At 35.4% G+C, this 26,855-nt stretch overlaps 1 pseudogene; it reads left to right on the top strand.

Annotated features, from left to right (window-relative positions):
* Window positions 1-4,249, top strand: part of LOC133047603 (tigger transposable element-derived protein 1-like) — a 40,163-nt pseudogene extending 35,914 nt beyond the window's left edge.
* Window positions 4,250-26,855: the final 22,606 nt, after the last annotated feature.

Raw genomic sequence — 26,855 nt, 5'->3', positions numbered from 1 at the left:
TCTCAGCTATGTCTGACTCTTTGCAACCCCATGGACTGAAGCCCACCAGACCTCTCTGTCCATAGAATTTTCCAGGCAAGAATACTGGAGTGGGTTACCATTTCCTTCTCCAGGGGATCTTCCCAACCCAGGGATCAAACCCTTGTCTCCTGTGTCTCCTGCATTGGCAGATGGGTTCTTCTGAGCTACCTGGGAAGTCTATTTTGTTTGAGTTATATCTAAAAATTTCATTTTTACATGCTAATAAAAGTGATATTGTGGTCTTCATTTTAGATTCTACCTGTTCATCACTGGCTCTTATGCTTTTAAGCCTTTGGCATATTATCCTGATTCTATTTCATAACATTCTATTGTTCATTCCCAACTGCTCATTTTGCAACTCTGACCTCTATATTTTCTAGATTCATTGGAATCATATCAGTCCATACTTTACACCCAATGGCTTAAAGGTCTTCATTGTTTCCACATAAATTTAAGATTAAATGACTTATCAATACATTTCACAAGACAATAAATACTTTTTCATAGTCCTTTTAAAATTTAAAGGCATATCTACTTTTTGTGTAGAATTGAAGGGCATTGATAATGCTCCCTGTTATCTATAGGGATTTGCCTTTTTTAATTTAAGAACAGCTATTTCATCTTCTCTAATGATGTGTCAACATTCAGCTCATTCTATCATTATTTTGTGATGTGGATTTTTTAAGATTAAAATAAGACTTCATCTTTCTGAGTGTCCAGTATAGTAACATTATTTCTCTTTGGGTGATAAGTCCCTTCATCAATAAAACTTTTGAAACATCTCTCAATCAATTTTCATTTTTTTATATGAAGTTGGAGTTTATGGACTTGTAGGAAAATGATAAAGGGCAAGCATCCTTTCTAAATCAGCAAAACTTTATATATTAACAAACATCTTTTTCTGATCATATTTTGTTTCATCTTACTTCTTTAAAACATTTTCAAACTTTGCCAACTTTTAATTTGAAGACTCAAAATATGCTGAACAAAAGTCTTGCCCTTTATAGTGAGAACCCTAGGGAATATGCCTGTAAGTGGCTATTCTAATAGGAGATATTTCGAGTGTGTTTCACAACCAAGTAACTTTTCATGACCCTAGTGATCTTATCTTATAGGTTTAGTATCCACCAGAAATTAATCTAGTCTCCTCAGTATCTGCTTCTTACCACATTGTTTCACTGCCATTTGAAAAAGTTAACACAAGGAAAATGGTTCAATAAGATCTAAAACTATTCTTTTGTTGGCCCAATTGGATTGTTAGCTTGCAACTCAGCTTTGTTAACTTATTTAAATGGGCTACTTCTTTTTCCATTCTGAGTGTATAACAATTGTTTGCAAATGGTCTCATAAACAAGGAGAAGATTAGCATATCAATAGAGTAAAAATAAAAATCACATTATCATATTAATAGATAAAAAAATATTTAACAAAAATGCAGCACTCTTTCAACATAAAAACACTCAACAAATTAGTAATAGAAGAAAACTACTTTAACATGATGCCAAAAATTCACAAAAATTAAAATTAAAGGCAACAAATCAATAAATAGTATTTAGAAAGAATTTATTTTGCATATTAAAACAGCTCACCAACTAAGAACCTTCAAATTCAGAAACTGATATGAAATTCAAGAGTATAAAGTTACTGGATGCTTATAAAGTAAAAATGAGGATATGATATATCCTTTACATTAACTGGTTATCACGATGATAGTTTTTATATGGCAGAGGATTTACTAAAAGTGATTATCTTTTACCATTTTTAGAAAGGTGACCTAAGCTTTTTATGATGGTCAGAAGCATCTACAAGAAATAATCCAACAAATTTTTGCTTACATTCATTAAATAAGCTAGATCTAGTTTGGTTTAATGGTTTCAGTCGGTTCAGTTCAGTCACTCAGTCATGTCTGACTCTTTGTGACCCCATGGATTCCCTGTCCATCACCAACTCTTGGAGCTTGCTCAAACTCACGTCCATCAAGTCAGTGATGCCATCCAACTATCTTATCCTCTGTCGGCCCCTTCTCCTCCCACCTTCAATCTTTCACAGCATCAGGGTCTTTTCCAATTAGTCAGCTCTTCACATCAGGTGGTCAAAGTATTGGAACTTCAGCTTCAGTATCAGTCCTTCCAGTGAATATTCAGGACTGATTTCCTTTAGGATTGACTGGTTGGATCTCCTTGCAGTCCAAGGGACTCTCAAGAGTCTTCTCCAACACCACAGTTCAAAAGCATGAATTCTTCGGCAGTCAGCTTTCTTTATAGTCCAACTCTCATATCCATACATGACTAATGAAAAAAACCATAGCCTTGACTAGATGAACCTTTGTTGGCAAAGCAATGTCTCTGCTTTTTAATATGCTGTTTAGGTTGGTCATAGCTTTTCTTCCAAGGAGCAAGCATCTTTTTAATTTCATGGCTGCAGTCACCATCTACAGTGATTTTGGAGCCCAAATAAATAAAGTCTGTCACTATTTCCATTGTTTCCCCACCTATTTGTCATGAAGTGATGGGACCAAATGCTATAATCTTAGTTTTCTGAATGCTGAGTTTTAAGCCAACTTTTCAGTCTCTTTCACTTTCATCAAGAGACTCTTTAATTCTTCTTCCCTTTCTGTCATAAGGGTGGTGTCATCTGTGTATTTGAGGTTATTGATATTTCATGGTTGTTGATATTACACGGATTATGTGCTTTTATTTGCTTAGGGAATTCTCAAGGCCAGTCTCCATTTTGTATTGAATTTTGACAGTATAATGACAGTGTACAAAAAATTCACAGCTAACGTCATACTCAATGATAAAAGACTGGAAGCTTGCAATCTAAGATCAGGAGAAAGCAAAGACACGTACTTCTTGACTATTCTTCAACACAGTACTGAAAGTCCTACCCAGAGTAAGTAGTTAGATAGATAGGTAGGTAGGTCGATAGATTGTGTTTAGTCATTCAGTCTTGTCTGACTCTTTGCAACCCTTTGGACTGTAGCCGGCCAGCCTCCTCTGTCCATGGAATTTTTCAGGCAAGAACACTGGAGTGGATAGCCATTCCCTTTTCCAGGGGGTCTTCCCAACCCACAGATCAAGCCCATGTCTTCTATGCCTCCTGCATTGCAGGCAGATTCTTTACCCGCTGAGTCATCAGGAAAGTCTAGGTAGATAGATTGCTGACATCCAAATTGGAAAGAAATGTTTTTCATGGGTGCTAATGTCATACATAATGGTGAAAGATTATATGCACTCCTTCTAAGATCCAGAGCAAGAGACTACTATCTACTGTGTCCACTTTTATTCAACATTGCACTAGAGGCTTTAGTCTGGGCAACCAGAGAAGAAAAAGAAATAAAAGGCATTAACTTGAAGAGGAAGTAAAATTGTTTCTGTCCTCAGGTAACATAATCTATATGGAAAATTCTAACAGTATACATTGGAAAAAATAATTAGAATTAATAGGCAAGGTTGCAGGGTATAAGGTCAATATACAAAAACCTGTTGTATTTCTAGATACTTTCAACGAACAATCTGTAAATGAAATTAAGAAAGCAATGCAATTTCTAATATCATTATGAAAATGTAGCCTGGGGTCTCGTATGGCTAATTCCTCTTTTGAGATATTTCTGAACTAACCATTTTACCCTAATCCTGCGTTCTACATTAGTCAACTAGGCTAACTGCTTTTGGTGTTGAACTTCTGTTTATGTTAAGTTTTCTTGCACATACTCTAAACTCTGCTGCCTGAAGCTTGCTAACTGTTCCTCTTACCCCAATGCTTATACTAATTTCTACACAACATTTTTTTTCCCCTTAAAATATTACCTAACATCTCAGTTTTGGTTGTCTTTTTCTCCATTTCTTCAATGTTTACTTCCCAATATTTTAATTTAATTATGTTTTCTTTGCAATCTCCTACTTGACAATATCTTTCATGAAGTTTTAAACCCTGTATAATGCTCAACATTGAATCTTTCCTGCCTAATTCATTGTCCGGCATAGAGCAAGCATGGGGGAATCCTAAAATCAACTACCATGATATTATATAACTGTATACAAAGCTGTGCAATTATAATGTCTAACTCATTTACTGAGTCTTCTACTTTTCTAGAACACTGTGAGTTCTCTCTATGTCACACTCTGTTTGTCCTCTGGATCCAGGCCTACTGAAGCAGGTTCAATATGTATTTGGCAAATACACCAATGAACGGATGAATGCCTTTGACAGAATTGATGTTGTATAGCTCATGGGTTAAAATTTCCGTAGATGGAAGACAAATTCTGACTCCATAAGTTAGCAACTGTGTCATATTAATAGTTTAGAGGGATTGTTTTCTTCATAACTTAGTCACCATAAAATGAGTATACAGTGTCAAGTGAATTATTATTATGATAAAATGAGGTAGTACATGAAGTGTTTAAGACAGGGGTTGGTGCCTAGTTAGTGCTCTATAATTGTGGAATTTCATTAGGGAAATAAAGTATTTTAAAAACATTAAAGGAAGAAGGAAACAGCAAATATTTAATAAAAGGAAAAAATGTTCTTAAACCATGCACAGAAACAGCATTTGATTACTTGTGAATGCTTTGCTAATAAGTTTGTATGATACTTGACTAATTAGTTTTTCCCTACACAGGCTGTTTCCTATTAAAACAGAAAACAGTCTCAAAAAAAAGCAAGTTCAGTTTAAGAACTATGTATCCCACTATTAAATGGCAAATCAAATTGAAAATTATAATTATTTCTTAATATTCAATGTATTATTCTCATCCTTAAACTGTCAGATAAGACTGAAAGTATCCTCAACAAGATCTGCAAAAGAGGATGTCTGTTGGTTTGCGGTGAGATTTATTTCTTTATTTATTTTAGAAAGAAACATACAAATTTAAATTCCAATGAGCTAAGAAAACTCTATGATAATTTGGAGAAAATCAACTCAATATTGTCCACTAATGAACTGAAAATAGTTTAGAATGAGACCAATTGACAAAGACATATTTTACCAATTAGTAAGTACATTATAGGTAGAAATGATTATTCAGCACAGTTTTGAATGTGGCCGGAAGCAAATGTTAGAATCATAGTTTAATACAGAGCGATGTGTGATGTGTACTGTGAACACTTACGTAATTGGCCTTGAGTGTAATCATCCCTCTACATCTAATCTCATTTAAAAACTTTCCTAATGAGTAGATGGGGGAGTTAGAAAAATTAAAAATGGAAAAGCACAATCTATCTTAAAAACAATTTGTGTAATTTGTTGTCCTCAAATTAATACTTTATCACTTTATTATTAGGACCCCTTTCAGCTCTCAAATCAGAGGATTTATTGTTAGAAGGCATTCATGGATACCATAAATTTAGAAATTTAGTGATTTATAAATAATGTTATGTAGATGCCTTGTCCAGCTGCCACAGTTCAAGTGCAGTCCACACAATTTTAGAAGGCATCATGTTACAGAAGGGTGCAAAATTCGGAGGTAGAAACGCTATATAGATTAAGTGAAGCACTTAGCACTTCAAAGAGCAAGAGTGTGTGAATTTATCATTTTTATAGTCTCAATTTTTCTTATATAAAATTGGCATGGTATGTTTACTTCATTTTTCTGGTGGAAAGATTTAAATAGCCAAAAACACACACACACTGACATAGATATGTCAGTTAACTTTGAATTGTTCTCTGTCACAAAACACTGAATATAAAAAGCCATTGTAGTGATTACTAACTCTTTCCTGGTGGCTCAGTGGTAAAGAACCTGCCTGCCAACGCAGGAGACGCAGGTTCGATGCCTGGGTCGGGAAGATCCCCTGGAGAAGGAACTGGCAACCCACTCTGTTATTCTTACCTGGTAAATCACATGGACAGAGGAGCCAGGTGGGCTACATTCCATGGGGTAGCAAAGAGTCAGACATTACAAGCTGTAGAGAATGCAGTTAGATACGACTGACCACATGGTACATGTATAAGACCTTTCTATGAACTCTCTGAGTAATTTAGGTTGGTACCCAGCAAAACTTAAGGAAGAGTGTTTCTAAGAGTCTGAAAAGCCTTATAAACAGCATGAGGTTAGACTTTCTCTTTTATCAAGTCTTGTCATTTTGGATTTTTAAACATTTTTCAGACTTAATATAAATATTTATAGGTTTAGATTAATGTCAAACATTTTGTTCTTGATGTTATATTTTCTCCTGCCTGTCTTTTATTTCTTTTCCATTCTTGCTTTGTTTTGGGTTCCCTGAGTATTTATTTTCACTATTACATGTTATTCCTGGCATTGACATTTTAGATATTTTTCTTTGTATTAATGCTAGTGGTTGCTCTAAACAAGCTTATGATATGCATCTTTAATCTAGAACATATCCTGGCAAACAGTAAACAACTTTGCAAACATTAAAAGAAGCATGCACTCTGTAAAGGTAAAAGCACAGAGGGTTTAGAAGTAACAGTGCGGAAAAGATGGAGGCAGAAATGACAACCTACTCCAGTGTTTGTGCCTGAAAAATCCCGTGGGCAGAGGAGCCTGGCGGGCTACAGTCCACAGGGTCTCAAAGAGTCAGACATGACTGAGCAACTAAACACGAAGCGTGCCCGGGTGGGAAAGATGTATCCTGTGTTTGTTTTTCATAGTTATTTGAATCCAGTTTCTACTAATTCCAATGTGTGAGGTGTGTAACTGTTCCTGCCGCTTCTGAGTCTCTTGACAATGAGTCATATTTTCCTGCTTCTTTTTATGTTTCGCAGTTTTAGAATGAGATTTTTAGACGTGGGTTATAAAAGCAGAAGAGAGTTTGAAGTAAATAATTTTTACCCTCTGCCAGGATGCTACCAGAGGGATCAGAGGCAATCGTCTCTCTCTCTGAGCTGGGTCTGGGCTGTATTATACCTAAAGTTATAACCAAATTACCCCTGGCTTCAAATATTTTGAAGGCAACATCAGGACATCTTAATCAATAGAGGGCTAGCAAATCTCAAAAGTTCTCTTTCTGCTTTATAGTGTATCACCAGTTGCCAAATAGCTTTTTAACTCTCAGCTTTACAACCACATACAACTTTGTCTTTCCCTTATTGTCCTGTTTCTGGCCTTTAGCAGGATTCTATTTGGCAGGAACACTGTCTGTTCACTTAAAAATGTGAAAATGCATGAAAAAAAATCAGCTGGCTTTTTTAATCCCACCTGTGGAGGTTTCACTTCCTCCAGTAATGAAATCAGCCCTGATGTTCTTTTATACTATGGAGAGCTCGTTTATTTTGGGAATAGGGAGTACTTTAATATAATATAATATCAGGATATGCGAGAGAAAAATTCTTCCTTATTTAAAAAAAAATCATTTTACATTACATTTCTAGATCAAATGATGCCAGTGTCGATTATTTATTGAAATACTTCTTTAAATATGGAACAAATCTGAAAGAATCAAAACAAATGAACACTAGGTTCAAAGCTGACAGCAAAGCACTGCTTTTTGAGTATTCTGTGTTTACATGTAAATGTGTGTGTCTATTTGTACAACAATTTATCATTAAAACATCATAGTTGAAGTATTATTGTTAATAATGTTTATGTTTTATAGAGTATGATAAATATGGTTATTAGACAAACCCACTCATATCCACAATGCAGAATGAATGTTTGTAATCAGTTTGGTTTATGTAAGTTTTATTGATGTATATGCTCAAATCCACTTTAGATCACATAAGCCCTGTCTGACTCTAGAGTGAAAACTTTCAGTTTCTTAAATGTCACCTTAAAAGTAAGAAAAATCTGGTAACTGTCATGTGAATGGAGTCGCCATGGAAATGTTAGCTTTTTTTGTTGTTCAGTAGAACTGTCTAAATCGTGGCCTGGCAACTTGTGAATAAGATTTCAGAGTGACAAAAACACCTGCTTCTTTAAATATCTCGAAAGCTCTGTTTGCTTTGCTATAGTAGCAGTAGCAAATAATAAAATATACAATAAAGTATGCTAGAAGTGGGCTTGCATTCAGTCATTGTAGGATCTTCTGTCTATATTACAGTTAGAACTCAGATTTCCCAGGCACTGTGACTGACGGTAGGTTCTAAACTAAAATGATTAGATAAAGTATTTATAATAATAAAAGCAAAGCACTTCATCTAGCTTTCAATCTTTAAATGAGAATGACCCATACACTTTAAATTCAGTGCCACAATTTGCTTACTTGAATTACTTAACAATAGCTATCAAGAAATTCAACCAGTCAAAAACTACTTTAGGGCTTCCCTGGTGGTCCAGTGGAAGAAATTTGCGTTGCAATGCAGGGGACAGCAGTTTGATCCTTGGTCCAAGAAGATCTCACTGCCATGGAGCAACTAAACCCTCAAGCCGCAACTACCAAGCCTGTGTGCCTAGGGCCTGTGCCCCTCAACAAGAGAGGCCACCACAACGAAGAGCAGCCCCTGCTCACCACAATACAGAAAACTCATGTGGAGCAACAGAAACCCACACAGCCAAAAAATAACATTGAAAAAATAAAAACGGATAAATAAAAATCTTAAAAAAATTTATTCTATATTGTAAAGGATGTCCTAAATTGTAAAGAACCTCTCAATCTCTCAAAGGACAACTCATCATTTTGTATATATTATGTGAGACATACTGGAGTTTATTTACTCAATCTCCATATTTTACAAAATACAAACTATATTTTATCAACTTCCTTAACTGGTAAGGTTTTAGATGTTTTAGATGTAAATTACTATTCACCAACTGGATGCATTTACAGGGATTCAGATACCACTTCAGTGGCAGAAACCAAAGAGGAACTAAAAAGCCTCTTGATGAGGGTGAAAGAGGAGAGTGAAAAGCTGGCTTAAAACCCAACATTCAAAAAATAAAAATTATGACAACTGGTCCCATCACTTCATGGCAAATAAGTGGGAAAGAAGTGGAAACAATGATAGATTTTATTTTCTTGGGCTCCAAAATCACTGTGGATGATGACTGCAGCCATGAAATTTAAAAAAACAAAACAAAACAAAACAAAAAAACCCACTGTCTCCTTGGAAGAAAAACTATGACAAACCTAGAGAGAGTATTAAGAAACAGAGATATCACTTTGCTGACAAAGGTCCATATAGTCAAAGCTATGGTGTTCCATTAGTTATGTAGTAGTTATGTATGGATATGAGAGTTGGACCTTAAAGGAGGCTGAGCACCAAAGAATTGATACTTTTGAATTGTGGTAAGTGAGAAGACTGTTGGGAATCCCTTGGACAACAAGAGAATCAAACCAGTCAATCCTAAAGAAAATCAACCCTTGATATTAATTGACAGGACTGATGATGGAGCTGAAGCTCCCATCCTTTGTCACCTGATGTGAAGAGCTGACTCATTGGAAAAGACCCTGATGCTGCAGAAGATTGAGGGAAGAGGAGATGAGTGGGGAGACAGAAGATGAGATGGTTGGATGACATCACTGACTTAGTGGACATGAGTTTGAGCAAACTCTGGGAGATGGTGAAGGACAGGGAAGCCTAGTGTGCTGCAGTTCATGGGATCATAAACAGTCAAACACAATTTAGTGACTGAACAATAACAATAGAGATTCAGAAGGCAGAACTGAAAACAGGAGATGATCATTCTGGAACTGTTGTCAGTGGTCATGGTCTACCATGACCTATCAGCAGTTTCATTTTGGTTGAGGTTCATCGCCTGGATTTGCTAAGACATTGACTATAGAATAGAGATAGCCTGGAGAAGGCAATGACACCCCACTCCAGTACTCTTGCCTGGAGAATCCCATGGACAGAGGAGCCTGGTGGGCTCCATCCATAGGGTCACAAAGAGTTGGACACAACTGAAGTGACTTAGCACACACATATTATCAAACTGTGTCAATGTTAGATGTAGGAGAGAGTATTTTAATATCTCAAATCATTTTGATTTATATATCCCTGGTTTTTGAGCATCTCTTTTTATGTATGTATGAGAAGGCAATGGCACCCCACTCCAGTACTCTTGCCTGGAAAATCTCATGGACAGAGGAGCCTGGTGGGCTGCAGTCCATGGGGTCGCTAAGAGTCGGACACGACTGAGCGACTTCACTTTCACTTTTCACTTTCATGCATTGGAGAAGGAAATGGCAACCCACTCCAGTATTCTTGCCTGGAGAATCCCAGGGACGGGGGAGCCTGGTGGGCTGCCGTCTATGGGGTTGCACAGAGTCGGACATGACTGAAGCGAATTAGCAGCAGCAGCAGCATCGGGATAGCCACTGTGTATAATTCATGAAGGTCAAGATTGTAGCTTTGGATATACCTTCTCCAGCCTGTTAGTGTTCAGAGGTGACACTGGTATAAGATCTCAAAGATAGCTCCTTGTAGATCTGGGAATTATTATCAGGTACATGAACTAAAACGTGATTTGTCAACTTTCAACATTTTTGATAAGCTCCATACTCTCTGTGTTAAATTTCTTTCTGACTGAATCACTGGCAGAGTCTTTATTTCATGTATCAATTCAGGTTAACAGTAGTGATCTGCAAATCTTTAAATCTCCCTTAATGGAAATGCAAAATGTAAAAATAAACTCTCCTTAACAGTGTATAGCTTGACAATAACATTAATATAGAATACTAATGTGTTTTTTTCTTGGAAAAGTTTTTTCTTTTTTTAATTTTTTGTAAGGATAAATTTTCATAGCCTTTGTTTCCACGTGTAGATGTTTTAAAATGCAGATGCAAGCATTTTTATATGCTTACCACTAGGAATAAATCTTTGTAATTGAAAAAGAAGCAGATAATCTTTTGAATTTCACTTACAATGTCTTCAGACAGAATACTACATGACAAATGTATATTAACCATCTCTCCTACATAGGGGGAAATATTCAAAATTCTAATTCTAAATATCTGTCTAGTCATTTGATATTGATCTTTTTTGTCAAACAGTAACTCTGTACAACTTTATTCATTTCTAAATAAGTATGGAATTCTCGAGGCCAGAATACTGGAGTGGGTAGCCTGTCTATTCTCCAGTCGATCTTCACAACCCAGCAATCGAACCAGGGTCTCCTGCCTTGCAGGTGGATTCTTTACCAGCTGAGCTGCCATGGAAGCCCAAATAAGTATAATCTAAATAGTAATTGATTTTGAAAATTATATTTTAGAAAGATGTGAACTTTAAAAGAAAAAGCATCTAAATAACTTCTGTCCATGGGAATATTATTTTTAAGTCCCAAGTGTGGACTCATTCTCTAGTATTATCCTACACATGAATCTCCATACTCTAAGTTTTTTGTTCTTGTTTTGTTGCTAAGTCATGTCCGACTCTTTTTGACCCCATGGACTGTAGCCCACCAGGCTCCTCTGTGCATAGGATTTCCAAGGCAAGAACACTGAAGTGTCATCATTTCCCTTTCCAGGGGCTCTTCCTGACCCAGGGAACAAACAGGCATCTCTTGCACTGGCAGTGGGATTCTTTACTGCTGAGACACCAGGGAAACCCATTCATGTTTTACTCTCATTTATATGTTAAATATCCTAGAAATGACTATTAAAGATCATTCAGTTCTTCTTAAGGCTTTCCTTAATGAAGACTACAATGATAACTTTCAAAATTTTGCTGCAATATAATCTTTTATACTTATTTTATTTCTTGGTTTAGAAAAGAACTTTTTAGATATAACAAAAGCATAATTCATAAAAAAAAACACATTAGAAATTGGAATCTCCAAAAGTAAAAAGTCTTGTTTATGGTGATGGTCTCTTGGTGTATATATGTGTGTGTCCAAACATATCTAGCTTTACACATTAAATGTGTGCAGCTTATCACATGTCAGTTACACCTCAATAAAAATGAATGAATTGAATTGAAAATGCTATACAAACAAAATTAAGTAGCATCTCATATGTTCAAAGGACAGGAATATTAGTAATAAATGCTACGATTGATCTAAGCTTAGATAAAAGATACAAATGTAGGATAGACAAAAAAAATGGAGTAAAGATAACATGCAAAAATAGTAAAGGAAGTTGTCTGAGAGCAGACATGGATGGGGTTGCCATGTTGGACTCTGTGTTTCTAAATGGGCCAACATTCTTTTTGATTGGCCATGTCTCTGTGGTAATAAGCTTCATATTAAAATTTTCACTCGGTCCTGCTTCAGGAAAAACAGAGTTTGCAAATTTTTAGTTACTCCCCAAAATTCATTTGATTAATCAAATGTTTATTGACTGTTCATATTGCCAAGCAATACAGGGCATAAACATTATAAAGTATGACAGACATGTTTCCTTTCCTCTTATCATTTGCAGGTCACTGTTGAACAGAGAATGGAATGTAAGATATGAGTATCTAGAAATGAGGCTGCAAGAACATGTTCTTAAGTGACTTGAGGTTTTTTTTTAAATATCTAGCATTGTACACACTATAATTAATCACATTCAGAGGTATATACATCCATGTGCAACAGAAGGAGAGAATTTAAGACTTGTGTTAGCCTCTTGAATCTCTATGGACAGAGACTGCAATTTACAAGATACGTTTCTATCATAAGCAAAAGCGTGCTGCCAAGTAGAAAAATCCTTTGTTTTCAAGTGCATTGATGCTGTGCTTCAAGCTTTTCTGTAATTGCATGATTTCAGAGTTGTTTTTCATGGATGTGACCGAATCTTTCCAAAGTAATGCTTAATAGAAAGTTGAAGCGCTGCAGCCTAGCAATAAGACATTTTACTGGTAATTACCAGAATGAGTCACCATTCCGGATGGTAGCATTGATTTTTAGTCCCTTAAAGGATTTATTTATGTTTTTCCTTTTAACTTATCTGAAAGCCTTCAATAAAGGAATGGTGCTGACTGAGTATTTAATCATAAACCTTTAAGGCAATGACATATGGGAAAAATGATTCCCTTATGTTTCTTTCAAAATATATTTGAAAAATGTGAGGCTGGAGACAAATAAACTTGTAATCTCTTTTAAAAACTGTATCAAGATGTCAACAACATTTTAGGGTAAAAATGCTTTATAACTTAAAACTATAGATAGATATATAGATAGATCAGAGTCAAAATTAAGAATGGACTATATGCAACAATTTTAATGTTATGAATATTTTCTTTAAATTTTACAAGTACTTTCAAGTAAAGAATCAAGCCAGGAAACACATTCCACAGAATCAAAATAGGCACCCTGCACTAACTTGTCTCTAATTTTTCCCCTAAATTGTGTCTACATATAATCTAAATAGTGTTTATAATGAAAAAATAAATAAATCTTGACAGAGAGGTGAAGCTCTCCAGCTCTCAAATCTTCCAGACATCATGAAAAAATAGACTTAGTATTTTTTTCTAGCTAGTATATTGAAGATTACATTTAAATTTTTACATAAACAACTTGAATTTTTGTTGTTTTGGTCTTTACTCAAAGCAGCATTTTATTCAGTTCATCGTGTGTGTGTGTGTGTGTGTGTGTGTGTGTGTGTGTGTGTGTTGTGTGTGTGTGTATGGATGGGTGTGTGTGTTTTCTGGCATATACATCAATTAGGTAATCAATGAATGCTAACGTGCTTATCCCTTAATGTCTCCTTAGAATAGCTCCTGGAAGAAAGCTCTTCATTTGAACAACAAACATAGTGCAAACCCTAGAAGCCAGGTATTATGTTAGCTGCTGGAATATTGACAAATATTGACAAATAAAGACAAAGTCTCTCTTCCAAAGAAAGTTGCTGGAAGTGTTTTGTGATGATAGAGGACAATGACCTCACACCAATTTTCTTCAGTAATTCTTTCCTATTCGTTTGTGGACCAGTATTTGTAACTCCATAGAAGAAATAGAGTATAAACAGTGCGGATACAATCTTATCCATGTAATTAAATATACAAATGACTCACTACTCATGATACACCTTCCACCTGATAGTATTGATAAGTATCTTCTCTGTTTCTTAGTTCTGAGATCTTGTTTATTTATATAACTTAAACTTTCTGTCCTCAATTACCTTTTTTTGAGAAATAGGGATAATAATACAACCCATATTCAAGGGTACTTATGAAGATTAAGTAAGATAATTAATTCAAAGTACTTAAAGATATCACTGTCAGATTTTTAATGTTATCAAATATTAAGTAAAGTATCATTTTTAATGTTGACGATTCAAATTATACAAAACAGTATCAGTAATGGCATTTCAAATTTTTAAAATATTAACAAAGCCAAATAAACATTTTAAATACTCAAATGCCTGTTTTATAGATTTGTTTCCTTTGTGACATAACTCTATATTACTCTAACAATCAAAGCACATTTCTAAAATCTTGTAACACTAACCATCATAAAATTCCGCTTTTAATGATGTGATTATTTCCATTGTCGCCAGGTGGAAAGTGTTAATAGCTCAGTCGTGCCTGACTGTAGCCTACCAGGTTCCTCTGTCCATGGGATTCTCCCGGCAAGAATACTGAAGCGGGTTGCCATTCCCTTCTCCAGGGCATCTTCCCAAACCTGGGATCAAACCACGGTCTCCTGCACTGCAGGCAAATTCTTTACCCTCTGAGTCACAAAGGGTCACCATAGTGTTTTTCTACATCCTATCATTTCATTTTGTGCCAGTTCTTTTCAATTGGATTCAATATTAATTCAACACAAGCAATGGTCTTATTCTTTTTTATCTTTCTAGTACAAATACATTTAGTAACCAGTTAAGCATTCTAGATTTTATTTTTAATTAATAATTTAACTATGAATATTGCTTGAAAGATACTATATATTATGACAAAAACAAGAGTGTTTTATGAGAGATAGTTATCTTTGTTTCTTTTAAAAGCAAATGAAAAATAATGTTGATCCAATGTATAAGTTGTTTCACTTTGTTTTTATACTGACTTGCAAGAGAGTTTCTATTTCTATAGTTTATATATGAAGAGCTTGAGGTTATAGAGGTAAAGCATTTTGCTAGTATAGCACAGTAGACTGTCTAGAAATACAGAGCTAAAGAAGATTTGTCTAACTTCAAAGACTAAATGTCAATTAAAAGGTGTGTAATTGATTTTATTGAATTTTTTTACATGTCTCCACTTTCTTGAAACTTCTTTTTTTAAGAGATATTCTAGGATAAAATACTAATAAACATACTCAAATTTCAGAAAATAGCAATAAAATATGTATACAATGTTTCTGCTTTTTAATAGAATTTCCCTTCTGTACTCTTGCTGAGGACAAATACTTATGCTAAGTACCTTATAATTTTGCCAAAAAAAGACTGATCTAAGCAAACAACCAAACAAATGTGTCTAAATTCCATTAGCAAAAGGCTTTCAACAACATGAGCTCAGTCAAGCTTATAATTTAATTTTTCCCACACATCTTTATTAAGTTCTATTCTGATCAGAGGGTCATGTCTTCATCATATGGCTTAAAATTAACTGTGTGAAACCAGGCTCAGCTACCCAAAGTTAAATAGGAAATACAAAGGAAACTCAAGGAAAAGAAATTCAATAAGCTGAAGAATAAAGTTTATTTTCATGTGCAGAATCGTAAGCTATTTTCTTCCAGAGGTACTGTTGATAGAATATTGGTCATTTCACAGAAGGTGTTTCTAATGAAATAATGAAGCCACACCTGGGATAACTTCCTATAATTTTTATTTTCTGTGATTGTAAATGTGAGATGCTTTTTGGAGCTCAATATATTCAACTATAAGTCAGCAATATTGTTTCACACATCTCAATATAGCATTTAGAACATACCATACTTATCTAGCAGAGTATCTTCAGTATGTATCAACTAAAATGTAAGTACTAGGTAGCAGTCAAAATCATGTACTATTTAATCTGTAACCTCAAATTCTTAAATTATGGTGCATTGAAGATCTCTCCAAACTTAAAACTGTTGCCATTACATCTTCTCTGATCCTACATTACTTCATAAAGCTATTTCATACTCTCTGTGTATATCATATTAATTCATTCTTTTATACTTTTTTATATACATTTTCCCTGGGAATTAAATCTCTTTCTCCCCACCTCCCTTCTTTTTTTCTGGGAAACTTATACTCTTAAAGATTAATTTATGTACTGTATTAGTTATGACTTTATAAAGATTCAGGATTATGCCTCTATCATAACATTTATTTCCATGAATGCTGTTAGACCTTTCTTTCAATATATGGCTTCTATTTTCCCAATACCCTATTTTGCTACTGCATATGAGCCCCTTTTCCATCCCAAATGGCTGTATTGGGTCTGTCAGTCTCACTATTCTGTCTTCCCTTTTGTAGTATTGTGTCTGTATGAACCAGGAGTAGGGAACCATGCTTTGTATAGCCTACAGTGGTTGAACTCAGGCATTTGATGACAGCAAGGCCAATCAGAAATTTCCCTAATATTGAAATATGTCTACTAGGAGAGAGTAATTTTCCCTCTCGGGGAGAACTGAACTGGGAATAACGTCATTCTGGTATTGTTGTCAGTTGTCTTGCCTGGCTGGTAAGCATCTACAGGAAAACAAAGCCAAGTGATATTAAGAAAAGGCAGAAAGCCTCATGGCCATTGTGCTTGCTTCATGAGCCAGCCAATCCTGAAACTACACCCATCTCTGAATTTCACAATTTTGTAAAATGCATTTCTCTTTTTAATCAGGTTAACTAGAGTAGAATATCATTGTCAACAAATAGTGTCTTGAATATGTTAACAGGAATGCAGTTAAATAAATGAATGTGGAATAAAATATAGCAAGGGCATTCTGGTCCTGGCATGCAAGTCTACAATTATTAGGATGATAACTTAAAAGTTTGTAAGTGTATAATTCACTTTATTTTTGAGCTCAGGATGCATGCTGTGTAGTATTTGTCTTTAGGATACTTGGCCTTCCCTGGTAGCTCAGCTGGTAAAGAATCCACCTGCAATGCAAGAGACCCCGGTTCAATTGCTGGGTTGGGAAGATCCCCTGGAGAAGAGATAGGCTACTCACTCCAGTAATCTTGAGCTTTCTGGGTGGCTCAGATGGGAAAGGACACTTGATAGAAAAAAGTGAAGGGTAAAGTATGTTAGTTTCCTTATGCAGTCTTCTTTGGCTCTGGATGAAAAGATAAACTTCAGTATAGGTTGGATCTTCAGTTGACCCTTCATATCTTTGTAAAGAGACCTCATTGGCCCTGCCTCCAGCACTCCCAGGTTTGATTAGGAATCAGATAATCAAATGTCATGTGGATTTTCCAATACAGCTCAAGTGAGTCAGGTAATTAGAAATAATCTTGCCATGGATTTCTAGATAACAGAGACCCACATGGTGACCAATGCACTGGTGATCTGGGAAGAATATATAGCATTTGGAGCTGGAAGCAGTAAGTGAATAAGACTTTACACTTCGAAATTTCCTTTTGTAGCAGATTGTAAGAGTATTTGTATTGTAATTCTAATAGTCACATGAGATAAGAACAGTATAATGGAGTAATGTTGGGTTTTGTAATAGAGTGATGTGTATTCTTTTGAAATGTGGTGCTGGAGAAAACTCTTGAGAATCCCTTGGACTGCAAGGAGATCAAATCAGTCAATCCAAAATGAAATCAACCCTGAATATTCATTGGAAGGGCTGATGCTGGAGCTGAAGCTCCAATATTTTGTCCACCTGCTGTGAAGAGCCAACTCATCAGAAAAGACTCTGATGCTGGGGATGCCCTGATAGCTCAGCTGGTAAAGAATCCACCAGCAATGCAGGAGACTCTGGTTCAATTCCTGGGTCAGGAAGATCTGCTGGAGAAGGGATAGGCTACCCACTCTAGTACTCTTGGGTTTCCCTTGTGGCTCAGCTGGTAAAGAATCCGCCTGCAATGCGGGAGACCTGGGTTCAATCCCTGGGTTGGGAAGATCCCCTGGGAAAGGGAAAGGCTACGCACTCCAGTATTCTGGCCTGAAGAATTCCATGGACTGTATATGGACTGTATAGTCCATGGGGTCACAAAGAGTGGGACATGACTGAGTGAATTTCACTTTCACTTTTCACTTTCTGAGGCTGAGAAATATTGCAGGCCAGAGGAGAAGGGGGTGACAGAGGATAGGATGGTTGGATAGCATCACCAACTCAATGGACATGAGTTTGAGAAAGCTCCGGGAGATGGGGAAGGACAGGAAAGCCTGGTGTGCTGCCGTCCATAAGGTTGCAAAGAACTGGACACCACTGAGCAACTGAGTAGCAACAAAATGTGTATGGAAATACATTCTTATGATGGCAAATAAAGTAGAAAGTTATTATCTTCCCATAATCTCTCTTCTGTACAGCACAGAATTTCTGGTTCCCTTCCCTGTGATTACAAAAAAAAAAAAAATTGTCAACTGCTCTTGCCTAATGTATCCTTTGGTGATTCCGAAATGCTGACTGGCCCTGGGAGGGAGTGGTGCATGACAACGGCCTTGCTGACAGCTATTGTATGATATTTCTCTGAATCATTGGTTAAAAACATACAGCTGACACCCAAGATTGAAGTAAGGACATTGGTAGGGAAATGATCTCTTCTTCTAGGAGGATAAGGATTGGGCAGAGTGGAGAGTTGCTAAGAAAGTGTTTAATTAGTGGGTTTCTGGTTGTCATTTTTCCTGTCACAGAGAGAAACCATGTCTATAAAAAGATTTTAAGCTATGAGAGACAGTTCTGAGGTGAAAAGAGAAACAATGGCAAGACTAATTTTTTAAGTCTTGGTGAAGACCCATCACTTCATGGGAAATAGATGGGGAAACAGTGTCAGGCTTTATTTTTGGGGGCACCAAAATCACTGCAGATGGTGATTGCAGCCATAAAATTAAAAGATACTTACTCCTTGGAAGGAAAGTGATGACCAACCTAAATAGCATATTAAAAAGCAGAGACATTACTTTGCCAACAAAGGTCCGTCTAGTCAAGGCTATGGTTTTCCAGTGGTCATGTATGGATGTGAGAGTTGAACTGTGAAGAAAACTGAGCGCTGAAGAATCGATGCTTTTGAACTGTGGTGTTGGAGAAGACCCTTGAGAGTCCCTTGGACTGCAAGGAGATCCAACCAGTCCATCCTAAAGGAGATCAGTCCTGGGTGTTCATTGGAAGGACTGATGCTGAAGCTAAAACTCCAATACTTTGGCCACCTCATGCGAAGAGTTGACTCATTGGAAAAGACCCTGATGCTGGGAGGGCTTGGGGGCAGGAGGAGAAGGGGACGACAGAGGATGAGATGGCTGGATGGTGGCATCACCAACTCAATGGACATGAGTTTGGGTAAACTCCGGGACTTGGTGATGGACAGGGAGGCCTAGCGTGCTGCGATTCATGGGGTCGCAAAGAGTTGGACACGACTGAGCGACTGAACTGAACTGAGCTGAGAGACAAACAAGCCAACCAAAATCTCTAGCTGTATTTAATATATATTTACACTTGTACTTTAAAAAAAATCTTCTCTGGCCCTGCCCTGTGGTATATGGGATCTTAGTTCCCCAACCAGGGATTGAACCTGTGCCCCCTGAAATGGAAGTGCTTAGTCTTAACCACTGGACCACCAAGGAATTCCCTCATACTTGCACTTTTAAATAATAATTTAAAATACATTACTTTGAGATATACTTAGATCTTTGACTAAAATTTTTCTGTAGGTTTAGACATGGAAATTGGTGTTAGTACTAATTATATCCCAGTAACTATCATTATTTTTGACACCAAGTAGTGAACGTTGTGACTGAATGGAAGTATATTAAGCTATTATTGAACAAATTTAATTATCATCATGCAATTAATAAGATTATGGTCAGATGAGATTTATCTTTACCTTTCTAAAAACAGCTCTTTTCTATGCCATATTTAAAATCATATTTGAATTATAAATTAGGATGACCAGGTTTTAGCTTAAGAGAGTGTATAATGGCATGGATTTGAGACATATATATTATTCTTTATATGTCCTCTTGTTAAGATAACTACCTCATAAAATACTAAATATGTGTAGTAAAGGAAAAGAATGTAGAGTAATAAAGTAAAATGAAAATTTAAGATCCAAGTGTGATCTCTTAAGAATATGTGAGAGAACGCTATTGCAAGCTCAGTCCCTCAGTCGTGTCCCACTCTTTGTGACCCCAGGGACTGTAACCCACCAGGCTCCTCTGTCCATGGGATTTCCCAGGCAAGAATACTGGAGTGGGTTGCCATTTCCTCCTCCAGGGGATCTTCCCCACCCAGAGACTGAACCCATATCTCCTGTGTCTCCTGCATTACAGGCTGATTCTTTACTGCTGTGGCACCTGGGAAGCCCATAAATTGCCAAAGTTACTGACTTTGTAGGATAAGCAGAAATATGAGGAAGAAAAACTTAACAGTTTTTTAACAGTTTATTCTTAAGGAGTTTTATTCTAGTGGCTTATATTATTTTTGTTTACACTGAAAAATAGCTTTAACCTTTAAAATGAAAATGATAATCCTCATCACCCAAAAGAATTTGGAAAAATTTATTGACAGTACAGGTCATTGACATTTTTAGTAAACATAATTACATGAGTAATTGAAAAGCATTACATTTTGAAAGATGAAATTTTATTATTAGAATACATATCATGATTGGAGGTTATGATGTTTTAGTTAGAATATAAATGAATTTTGTAAAAAAATTAATATAGAGTACAGCTTTATTGTAACCTTTATTCACTAATTAAAGCTTGCTTTATGCTAGATCCTATCACCTCATTTGCATTCAAATGCATTATATATATATTTCTAGGAGAACAAGATAAGCTTAATTTTACTAGTTAACATGACCCTAAGACAATTATATTACACTAATATTTGTATTAAAATTTTTTGTTCCTGAAGTGATTTTTTTATAGAATGTCTGCATTTACATATATTAACTTCTCATGTATATTAGGAAAAAAAAACTGATCCTTTTTGGTAACTTTATGATTAAAATATAAGAGCCATAATTAAAATGTAGTCATAATTTAAATAAGAAAAGTAGTATGATGCTGTGCTTAAAAGGAAAACAGGTTTAGATGTTAATTTATCTAGCTTTAAATTTTGTCTCCTGTAGTTACTACTGACTTGATGTGGAGCTATCTTTATAAGCATCATTTTCTTAATATGCAAAATAGTAATAGCAATATCTCTCAGAACATATTGGTTGGAGTAAATGAGATGGTGAATAAAAGATAAATGGAATATTTTTATAGCTTTGATATTTACTTCCATAAATCAAAGATAAATTGCTACACTTTTTAAAAATTCAAAATGTTATAATGGAAATTCTGTCTCTAGGAGAAGACAGTAGATGTACTTTACCTTATTTCTTCCACTAAATATAACCTACAACCTTGGCTGTTATACATTAAAAAAAGAACATGCTGAATGGTGGAAAGAAGACAGACCATGTAGCTCATGAATATAGATATAAAAATTCTTAACAAATATTAGCAAAGAAAATTCAGTAATGTGTAAAAAAATTTTATACCATCACCGAGTAGGGTTTATTCCAGATATACAATGCTGACTTTACTTTAAAATCAATCAGTGTAATACTAAAGAAGAAAGATCACACAATCTTATTAGTCTAAAGCACTTGATAAAATTCAATACCCATTCAGACTTGGAAAAAATATTTGCAAACAGCACAGCTGAAAAAGTCCTAGTGTCCAGAATACATCAGGAAGTCTTAAAACTCAAAAGCAAAAAAAGAAAAAGAATGCATTTATAAAACAGGGAAATACATGAAAATATATTTTAACAAATATATACAGATGGTAAAAAATATTAAAAGATGCTAAAAATTATTTGCCCTTGGAAAATACAATTCAAACCACAACAAGATGTCATTCCATCCTTGTTGGAATGGCTAAAATTAAAAAAAAAAAAAAAAGCACTCTTGATCTGAGCAAGCAAATAAAGGAGTCTGCAAAGACTGAAGGAATAAATTGTATCAAAGAATAAGATTGACTATGACAAATAAGACTAATAGAACAATCAAGATGAGGACTGAAGGGACTGTTGAAGTTTATGACATTGAACTCATCATCCACTTTCTCAAAGTAGTTGTCTTAGAATAGTGGGCATAGCAGTCATTGTACAGCATGACAGATAGAATCGGTAGGAAATATACAGTAAGGGATTTATTGCAAGGAGTTTCCATAGGCAATTAAGAGGGCTTACTAAGCAAATCTTAAATTCATAGGGTAGGCTCTTAGGAAGATCAGGCGGGAACTTTCCTACAAGACCTGAACTGCAATCCATGGTAGAAATTTCTTCTTTTACTGGGAATTCTCAGCTATGCTCTTAAGACATATCAACTGATTGAATTAATCTCATCATGATTACCTAGCAGAATCTCCTTTATCTAGTCAACATTGATCGTATCTACAAAATACCTCTACAACAACACCTAAATTAGTGTTTGAATAATCAGAGGCTGCAACATAGTCAAGTTGACACATAAAACTTGGTCATTAGAATGGATATGGAATGCATATATGAGCAAATGGGAGAAGGGCCATCAAATAAATCAATTCAACAACTTTACAAGAAAGAGGAAGAAAGAAATATGTCAGTAGTGGCATATTTATATGCTGCTAGAAAAGATCCATTGGAGAAGAAAATGGCATACATTTCAGAAGATAGAACTTCTAAAACAATATTCTTTGATATTTGACAGAGGATGAAATCTTGTACATAAATTGAGATGTTGGTTTTAGACAGCAGGAAGGAGAATGTACCTCTGATCAGAGGAGAAGATGTAAAGTATACAGGCTAAGATGTGGGCATGCTGTGTGCAAATGTGTGCTTAGTCGTGTCCCACTCTTTGAGATCCCTGGACTGTAGCCTGCCAGGCTCCTCTGTCCATGGGATTTCTCAGGCAAGAATACTGGAGTGGGTTGTCAATTCCTTCTCCAGGGGATCTTGCCAACCCAGGGATGGAACCTGAGTCTTTTACATCTCTTTCATTGGCAAGTGGGTTCTTTAGCACTAGTGCCAACTGGGAATCCCCATAGACTAAGATTCTGGTTGTTAGCTAGAAAAGATAGTGGGAATCTGTGCAAGTTCTCCTTTGTCAGAAAAGTATTAATAGTAGAGGGAACTTCCTGATGGCTCAGACCGTAAAGAATTAATAGTAGATGAGACTGTCAGTGGAGAATGAAATGGAAGAGTTTATGATAAAGTTATGAGTAGAGATTAGGCATGAAGTATCCATCTGGGAGATAAAGGATATACAGAACTTAGAAAATGAAGCAGTTAGGGCCTCCCTGGGGTTTAGGGTCATGCTTTTCAAGAGATCAGTCATTCTGATTATGTACTTTTCTCTAGACATACTTAACTACATATGCCATGTGGATTAAAGGACATAATTCAATTCAAGTTTCTAGTGAAGAATGAGAGTTTAGAGTATGGCAGAGGAGTGACTATCATGACAGGTCATGGGATTTAAATAGGTTAAAGAGGAAAGTAAGAATGTACACGATAAAAGTAGGGTAAAAGCAGAGTAGATACAAAAGAATTATGGGCTTTTAGAGTTTGTATGCTGGAAGGACTAGTTGGAAATAGGAGTTGGTCTTCAAAATGTGGAACACTTAAAAGATTAGTTTATGCAGACATTGATGCTATTAATAAAGACATGGTCTAGGAATCACCATGAAAAGGAGTGCTGAAAAAACATGGATTCTAAGATTATTTAAGGAGTTGGATTGAAAGAATTGGGGATCAAGATTATCTGTATATCAATGTCATAATTAATTAGTACAGGAAGTGGTCAATAAATAATTCTTAATTTAATGAAGGAATAAAAGCATGAATGAGTATGAATGAAAGTATGAAGACTCATCACACTAGTATTATGGCAAATAATTATTTGCCACATTACTGATAATTTATAATTATAATATCATAGTTATGCTAATTATAACTAATTATCAATAAGAGGAAAATAAGTACAGGCTACTGTAAAAAAACACTTTTTAAAGACTTAACTTCAAGAGTTAGGATACTCTTCATAGAGAATAAATAATTTAATACAATATTTCTATAGTGATTAAGAGTTTAGTTAGGACAGGAATCCAAGAGAATCCCAGTAGAGAACATGTACAAAAGGAGCAGCAATGGATTTGACAACTTTGAGGATGGAAAGAAGGTTAATTTGTTGATGTAAAGTAAACAAGGAGAAGAGAGGCATGTAATAAACTTGGCATAGAACATGGAAAATGTTAGAGACTTGGCTAAAATTTTTACTTTTTACCCAAAATGCTATGGGATATTTTAGATGGGTTTGGAGGAGAGAGAATGTTCCTGAAAGGTCTAAATTCCTAAGGATTCTGTCTCTCTTGTGTTGCTCTAAGCCTTCACTGACATTTACCATTTATTAAATGGTAATAGAATTGGTAATAGGCAGCTACCTATTACTAGGTGATAGGTAATTACCTATAACTGGTAATTACCAGTTATAGAATTGGTAATAGGCATCCCAGTAAGTCTCTCAAGTTACATGTTAAGCCCTCTTATTGTGTGTAAGCAACTCAATAATTAGTGAATAGTATCAATGCCGCTCAGTTGATCAGTCATGTCTAGCCCTTTGTGATTCCATGGACTGCAGCCCACCAGCCTCCTCTGTCCATGAATATTCCAGGCAAGAATTTTGAAGTGAGTTGCCATTGTCATCTCCAGGGGAATCTTCCTGACCTAGGGATCAAATCTGTGTCTCCTGCATTGGCAGGCAGACTCTACCACTGAGCCAACAGGGAAGCCTCATAAATAGTATGATACCTTTTTCTGCCCAATGGCTCAGGAGCAGGAAAGTTTCAAAATGACCAGGTATCAGTTTCAACATCCAATTTAACTAGGCCCTTGTGATGATTAACGTCAAGTTGGAGAAAATTGTGTCTTAACAATAGTGAGTCTTCTAGCATGAATGCATGAATACATATTATTGCTCCATGTATTTAGATCATCTTTGATTATTTCATCAATTTTGTAGTTTTATGCACACAGAGTTTGTATCTAGTTCATGAGATTTATATCTAAGTAATTAATTTCTCTTTTTGGCACTATGGTAAATATCTTTAAATTTTAATTTGTTTTTACTTTCTACACTTGCTTCCTAAGTTAAAGTTTAACTTGCAGGATTGAGTACAGAGGATGCATTCATATATTACAAGGCAATAATGAATATGTCAGTCTAAAGGATATTATGCAAGTATGACTTTTCAAGTTTCCCTGTTTCTAATGATGAGCCTAGTTTGGTACTTAAATTTTGTGATGTCTTTTGTTAAGTCACGGGATGAGGCTCATTAAACTTCTTCCATCTCAGACAATATCTCCGTAAACTTCAGTGAAACTATTTTTATGGTTATAGAAACATCTTTCAGTAAATTGACACATGGGTCTAATAACAGGTTTCCCTGGAAAATATTTTACTCCTAAAGTTGTGATGGGGTTCCCAGTTGACTCAGTGGTACAGTCTGCCTGCAATGCAGGAGATGCAGTTTCGATTCCTGGGTCGGGAAGATGCCTTGGAGAAGGAAATGTCAACCCACTCCAGTATTCTTGCTTGGAGAATCCAATGGACAGAGGAGCCTGGAGGCCCACAGTGTATGGAGTCACAAAAGAGTCGGACATGACTTAGTGACTAAACAACAACAACAAAAATATGCTGAAGGATAAAGCGTGTCTTACTGTGCTTTCTAATGCAACTGTGTAAAAATAATCTGTTCATGGACCTGCTCCATTAGTTCAATATCTGAGAGAAGCTTAGCGACTCAGTTCTGACTGGGAGGTACAGTAACATTCCTTGATATAGTTAGGGTTTATTTTGCTTTAAAATGTCACTTTTTAACAGGATAAAATAAAATAATGAGAAGAAAGGGTTATTTCTAGGTGGCTTTTTATTTCCATAGAGTATTCTGACAATTGAATACTTTATCTCAGCATTGTTAGCTCTTTATAAAGCTATCTTTATTCAAATCATCATAATGACCAATAAGAGTTTCCATTTTCTCTAAGTATCATGGAAGAATTGTAGGTGTATGGGAATCAATAATACTGTGTAATAATGCTACAAATGCAGAGTCAGAAAAAAGGTCAGATTCAAATCTACCATTAGATATACACCTAATAGATATGTATGCATTTTGCCTCCATTTTTATTGACATTTTGTTACTTTGATCTTATAAATATTACTAAATCAGTAACTTCATTGAGTTAGGAGCCATAGCAATATATAAAAAGTTAGGAAACTAAATTATTCCTCAGATAATATTTTAAATTAATCCATTACTTTCATTTTTAAAGGTGAAATAGTTTTGAATAAAGTGCCATCAACCATTACAGAAAATTTGTTCTCTGAAATTGCTTGATTTAAAGTTCAGCCATCTCTTTGTGGAAAACCAATGCAGTGACCCCATGTAGAAAATGTTAAATATGTAATGAAGTAGGGATGCATTTAAATTTTAGTTTAATAAAATGCCAAAGGAATACTGAAAATGCGATATTAATAAAAATGTAAATCTGGTGATTTTCCTATTTTAAATTTTTGGGTAACAAGATGAGTTTTAGTCCTCAGGTAATCTTAAAGAATGAGTTTTGCACAAATATAAACTTAAAGAAAAGCTCTGAATGTATTTGAAAGTCATTCACTATTTTAATCTCCTGTTATTTTCTCCAGTTATATATATTTTTTTATTTAGTTCTTTTCACTCAATTCTCAGTCATCTCTCATTCATCCTTGCCTGGTATTGGAAATAAAATTTACCTACATAAATACACACACACACAGAGAACAAGATTTGATGTATAGTTCAGAAGAAGCATAACCAAAAGAAAAGATAATAAGATAATTATACTTTCAAATATAATAACTTAGAAACTTTCTGAAAGCATCTTTGTCTAATTTCCATCCAATGGTCCAAATC

Source organism: Dama dama, chromosome 27 (genome assembly GCF_033118175.1).
Source record: "Dama dama isolate Ldn47 chromosome 27, ASM3311817v1, whole genome shotgun sequence".
NCBI lineage: Eukaryota > Metazoa > Chordata > Mammalia > Artiodactyla > Cervidae > Dama > Dama dama.
The sequence above is the reverse complement of the archived record's forward strand: the minus strand, read 5'-3'. Positions and strand labels throughout refer to the sequence as shown.